This window comes from Bos grunniens, chromosome 6, assembly GCF_055505025.1.
Source record: "Bos grunniens cultivar Pamir isolate PY7600 chromosome 6, Bosgru_T2T1.0, whole genome shotgun sequence".
NCBI lineage: Eukaryota > Metazoa > Chordata > Mammalia > Artiodactyla > Bovidae > Bos > Bos grunniens.
The window spans coordinates 30,254,670-30,261,436 of NC_141170.1; positions in this window are offsets into that span (position 1 = coordinate 30,254,670).

Here is a 6,767-nt window from a genome sequence, read left to right on the forward strand (position 1 = left end):
CTTCTACAGTCCTCTGCTGAATAAACACATAAAATAACAAAGTGGGAAGGATATCCAAAAAAGAGGAGATATATGTGTGTATGGCTGATTCACTTTGCTACAGAACAGAAACTAACACAACATTGTAAAGCAACTATACTCCAATAAAATTTTAAAAAAAGAAAAAAAGGAAACACTTATCTATCACTTGCCATCATCTCTTTTCAGGATATAGTGAAAGAGGCTCCTGGTGGCAGAATTGAAGACACTTAGATAAGATAGACTGGGGTCCACAGAAAAGTACCTCCTTTTGGAGGAAAGCATTTGAACCCTGGAGAGAGGAACCTGGAGTTTTGGGGGGCAACATAGAGGACTTCAATAAGCAGGTGTGTGGAAGTGAGGATTCTTTTATAACGAGTTTTTAAAAATCCTTGTTTTTGTTGTATGTACCCCCACTCTCCTCCCCACTCACAGAGACATTCCACAAGACTTTAGTAAAACTGCTTTTGGAGTCTTTTGAATGCTACACTGAGCAGAAACAAGAAGGGAAGGTAGGTGAGTGTGTGTGTGAGAGAGAGAGAGAAAGAGACAGAGATATAGAGACAGAAAGAGAGGGACAATGAGAGAGAGACAGAGAAAGAGAGCACGCATGAGATTGGCATGTAATAAATGGTAAGTTAATACCATAACCATGGATGAGACTGTCCACATAAATTACTAGACTATTTTGTGGTGCTGGCTGGTTTCTACTCTACTTTTTACTTCATGCTGTCAACCACATACTTGTGACCTGGTGAATTAAGATACAACAGTTCTCCTATCTTTAAATTTAATCTCTAATAATTAAACACTCCCTCTAAGATAAAATTGGCATGCTTCAGTATTGCAGGAGGCTAGAGAAATCTATATATAGATGCTTCTAGGGGTGCTGTGTCAGAAAAATATGACCACCTATAAATGGTACATATTGCCAGTTACTTTAAAGAACACATAAAATAATATAAATCAAACAATAAATATAGTGTGCTCATGTATGGATGTGAGAGTTGGACTATGAAGAAAGCTGAGCACCGAAGAATTGATGCTTTTGAACTGGGGTGTTGGGGAAGACTCTTGAGAGTCTCTTGGACTGTAAGGAGATCCAACCAGTCCATCCTAAAGGAGATCAGTCCTGGGTGTTAATCGGAAGGAATGATGCTGAAGCTGAAACTCCAGTACTTTGGCCACCTGATGCGAAGAGCTGACTCATTGGAAAAGACTCTGATGCTGGGAGGGATTGGGGGCAGGAGGAGCAGGGGATGACAGAGGATGAGATGGCTGGATGGCATCACCGACTCGATGGACATGAGTTTCAGTGAACTCCAGTCCACTGGACAGAGTTCAGTTGGTGATGGACAGGGAGGCCTGGCGTGCTGCAATTCATGGGGTTGCAAAGAGTTGGACACAACTGAGTGACTGAACTGAACTGAACTGAAAGGGAAGTATCAATAAAATTTTCCACTCCTTAAATTAAGAATGGAAACAGGTACCCAGTGCTTTATAAAGTGAGATGCTCAACATATTTTATTCATAAGTAACCTATTAGCACATTAGTAGTTGTGCCCTAGGTATCAGTAGAATCTCCATTTTACAAATGAAGAGACCATAGCAAGACTGATCATGTAGACTGCCAGAACTAGGACAGAGATTGTACAAAGCTAGTAAGCTGGAGAGCAAATTCCAGGACCAGGTGTTCTGGTTCCAAACCCCTCACTCTAGCTCTCTGCTAGCTCATTGTTAGTAAAGACAAATACCGTCCACTAAATTTACATTGTCCATCACTTGTTTGATAGATATTTTCAGTTATATACTTCTCTTACACATGATTTTCTTTTCTTTTTTTTTGCAGAAAATGTACATACCAAAAGACTTACATTTTTTTCCAAAACATGCTTGCTCCCTCATCTAAATGTTTGTCTTGTTTTTTGTTAATTTCAAATTTTGCCATTTCCTGCCATTCTGAGCCCTGGTTTTGTCTGTCTCATTACGTCGATCTCAGAGATTATGTCAATCTCTTTTTCTCATCACACATGGTTGGCAGGTACTTTAAGAACTGGATCTCTATGCCTGTTGTTTTTACTTTTCTCAAAGATTCATTGCAAAATTTTAATATAATCGTAATTTCCCATATTGAAGGAAATTTATACTTAGTGAGCTTTTGTAAGCAAAACTTGGAATTAGGACAGCATTGCTAATTATATATATGTTTTATTTTTATTAAAATTGTCTTTATATGTTGCATTCTGTTTTAAAAAACACTTAAAGTGGGACCCTAAACTTCTTCAAAAACATTATTCATCTTTTTATCCCTGGGAGCCCTATGTTTTCTAAACTAGAATTAGAGGTCTACTTAGGGGCATTTAAAGGGCATTTTACAATCTGCATTCATTTGGTTTGTGTCTTAGAATATCCTCCTTTAAAATTGCAACAAATAATTTGTAGAGAGTACCAGGAGTGGTATATATTTTGGCAACTATTAACTTAAAACATAAATGCAGGGTGAATAATACTTTTTTAACACAAGGCAGTGCATATATATACATATTCTGAGTATGTTCACTTGTCACATAAGAAATGCCAAATGTCAATACCAAAGAAAGAAAAATAAACTGTCTTTTTGCTAAAAGAGCTCTTGATAATATTTTTCTCTGGTCATTATGTCATTTAACTCTGAGTTCACTCACCATTCAAAGCCTTTTTTCCCATAACAATTGTACCAGCAATATTTAACAACTACCAAATGCCAAAAGAATAGGAATCAGTGAAAGTTTTTGTGTGGATATATATTCCATATATATTTACCTGATATTGTCAGGCAACAAGATAAGTTTTGCAGCTAGATGAAATTAGTTCCTTACCAATGAAATAACTTATAATCAATTTTTGGAAAATTTTCTTTAATAATGTATGTTCTTCTTCCACTCTTTACATAGAAAAAAAATGAAGCATTATTTAAATCATGATTTTTATCAATAGCATTCATCATTTTTATGGAATTTTAATCTTTATTCTTTTTGTTCATTTTAAGCTGTGATGATTTAAGCAGTAATGATTTCTGTTATTGTGTTACTTCAATCATTCCTATGTCCATTCATTTTCTCATTTATTATTCAACATCCCTAGCATCTAGCACTCTACTGCAATAAAACTTTGGGCTCCAAAAACTTTACAGTGCAATGTAGGAGAAGACAAGTAATAAAAATAATATTTTATTATTAGAAAGGTAGTTAAAAGTCTGTACATGGCACAATGGAAATACAGAAGAGGTCAGTATGGGGGAGTCAGAAAAAGTGTGAGATAATTTTACGTTATGAATAGCAGTTAGAAGAAGGGAAAAGGGGTATGGAGCTTGAGGAAGGAATGGACTTGGTATAAGAGGCAGCATGTGCAAAGGCCCAGAGTTTTGAGAAACCAAATAAACTAAAGGAGGAAGATGATGTGATGATGTGATCCAGTTCCTATCTTTAGAGAAATAACTCTGGCATTGCTTTTAATCTTTTCTGGTTTTGAATTTCCTATATGCTGTACTTGGTAGTCATATGAATAAGTATTTAAAAACTAAAAAATAAGACTTGATAAATGAAGCTTGGGATTTCCCTGGTGATCCAGTGGTTAAGACTTTATACTTCCAATGTATGGGGCCTTGGTTCAATCCCTGGTCAAGTAACCAGATCCTGCATGGCTCGAGAAGATTCCACATGTTACAACGAAGATCCAGCACAGCCAAATTAAAAACAAACAAACAAACAAACAAATAGATGAGGCTAATAATACTTGTTGTCATGCAAGGACTTTATAATTCATTTTTTCTACTCAATATTCTGGGAGTTAGAGGTTTATGAAGTAATATGCTTAAGTCAAAAGTCAAGGCAATCTATTGTCACGTTGTAAATATTTTCTAATGTAAATTTACTAATTTACTAAATATTTGCTAACTATTGCTTAAGGATAATATTTATATTTGTAGGTTAAACTCAGCATTATATTCTCAAAATTATATATAATTATACACACATTTATTTGTTATACATGGGTCTTCCTGGGTGACTCTATGGTAAAGAATCTGCCTGCCAATGTAGGAAATGCAGGAGACATGAGTTCGATCCCTGGATTGGGAAGATCCCCTGGAGGAAGAAGTGGCAACCTAAGCTGGTATTTTTGCTGGGAAATCTCATGGGCAGAGGAGCCTGGTGGGCAGCAGTTCATGGGGTTGCAAAGAGTCAGATACATCTTAGCGACTAAGCTTGTATGCAGGTTGTATTTTGTTACTGTTCAGTCACTAAGTCATGTCTGACTCTTTGAGACCTCATGGACTATAGCACTCCAGGCTGTTTACTATCTTCTGAAGTTTGCACAAAGTCATGTCCATTGAATTGGTGATGCTGTCTAACCATCTCATCCTCTGCTGATCCCTTCTCCTTTTGCCTTCAATCGTTTCCAGCATCAGGGTCTTTTCCTGAGTCGGCTCTTCACATCAGGTGGCCAAAGTATTAAAGCCTCAGTATCTGTCCTTCCAATGAATATTTAGGGTTGATTTCCTTTAGGATTGACTGGTTTGACTTCCCTGCAGTTCAAGGGACTCTCCAGAGACTTCTCAAGCACCACCATTCGAAAGCATCCAGCTCTCACATCCGTACTACTACTAGAAAAACCATAGCTTCAATTATATGGACATACAAGTTTATTAATAAATATAATCCTGAAAATGACATTTCCTTACTAGTGATGATAAAATAAAATGGAATAATTACCATTGATGAGGAAGTCTGGCTATTTTCAATTCTCCAACAAGCAAAGAAAATGTTTTGTAAACGTGTGTAACCAAAACCAGACTTCCTTAAAACAAAGAAGGTCTCTGTCACCTCTTTCTCTTCTGGTAGAAAATTCACAATAAAGTGTGAGCTCATTAATTTTTCAGATTAACTGATGATGACAGGAAAACATATTTGGAAAAAATGAGCAGAGAGCCAAAAGGAATTTTTTCAGAAAACAGCAAGAGAAAACTGAAATACAGTTTAGTTAGATTGCCAACTTATTAATGTGGAAGAAAACAAGTATTTCCTTAAGCTAGAAATCTGACATATTATTAAGTAGATTTGGAATAGATATTGATAGTCATCTTTTTTATTTTTTCATTAAACTTTCTTATTTTGTATTAGAGTATAGTCAATTAACAATGTCATGATGGTTTTAGGTGGACAGCAAAGGGACTCAGTCGTACATACACATGTATCCTTTGGATATTTATCTTCTGATGAGGAAACCTTTGAATCTTTTTTAAAGGCTTTGAAATCCTAAGCCAAGAAACACATTTGCCTTATCCTTTGTGCCCTTCTGAGCACCATTTATGATGCTACATCCTAGCACCCTTACAGTGCTGTCACTTTGACAGTAATCTTTGCTGTTTAGCTTGTTTATTTTGAAAACAGAAAAATAACCAAACTCTTTCTTTCTGTTTTTATAACTATTCCAGCTGGATTAATATTCTTAAATCCTGAATTCTCTGTCCCATGCATTTGTCTATGTTGCCACATTTAACTTCTACAATTTGTCTGGCATCGTATATTAGATAACAAGCCCCATAGCTATTTTATTTCCCAAATTAAACACCATATATGTTCCCTAACTTAGAACCTGAAAGTTAGGGTTGTCTTCGTGTTATCAATTTTTCATGGCAAATTAAGTAGGGGATGCTTTTATGAATCTCTGAGCTATACCAATTGAATGTGAATTAGAAACAAAGATAAAAGGAAGGCAGAAGTTGACTAAGGGCAGTTAATACAATAGGAACATGAGTGGCTAGGCTCTCCTAATTTAACAGTTCCAAAATATGATTCTCCACTGATTATATGGACTTATAAATGAAATTGTTCTTAATGAGTAATTTTGAATTCTACACTCTTCATCAAAAGAATTTCCAGCTCCAGGGCATCAGAATTGTGTTGTCTAACATGGAAGTGTATTTGCACATTAAGAAGACTGCAAAGCCCTCTCCTCAGCATGACCATCTTGTTGCCATGACCACTACACTAGCCCTCATGCTTTGGGTTAAAATCACTAGGAACCTGTAATTGTCCAGGGGCCCCAATTCCTGTGAAACCAATGTAGCAAAGTCTGCTACAAGTCTTATAGCCATTAGAAACATCTTTACTCATTATTTTTGTTAAAATGAGGGGGAAAAAGTTAGATGCCAATTCTCACATCTATTAATGAGCAGACTTACTACATAGCATGATGGAATGCATCTTCTATATTTTACTGTTCTTTTAAAGGAGGCATTTTCTCTACTTTTTCCAATTTATATCAGTTAAGAATGCATTAGGTCAGTAGTAACATATCTCTCTGTTTTTTATGCTTTCATATTTGGAATAAATATAGTAAATGTAAAATAGATTTGGAATAAAGGCACAAGGAAAGAAAGATTAACCAAGGACTAATCACAAATTAAATAATAAATGAAATGTCTTAGTGCATTGTTTCCCCTACCACCAGTTAAACACCAGCATTTAAAAAATATATTATCTGATGTATCCTTGTTGTTGTTGTTGTTTAGTTGCTAAGTCATATTTGACTCTTTGTGACCCCATGGACTGAAGCCCACTAGTCTCCTCTGTCCGTGGGATTTCCCAGGCAAGAGTACTGGAGTGGGTTGCCACTTCCTCCTCCAGAGGATCTTTCTGGCCCAGGGATCAAACCCATGTGTCTTGCTTTGGCAGGCAGATTCTTTACCATGGAGCCACCAGGAAAGT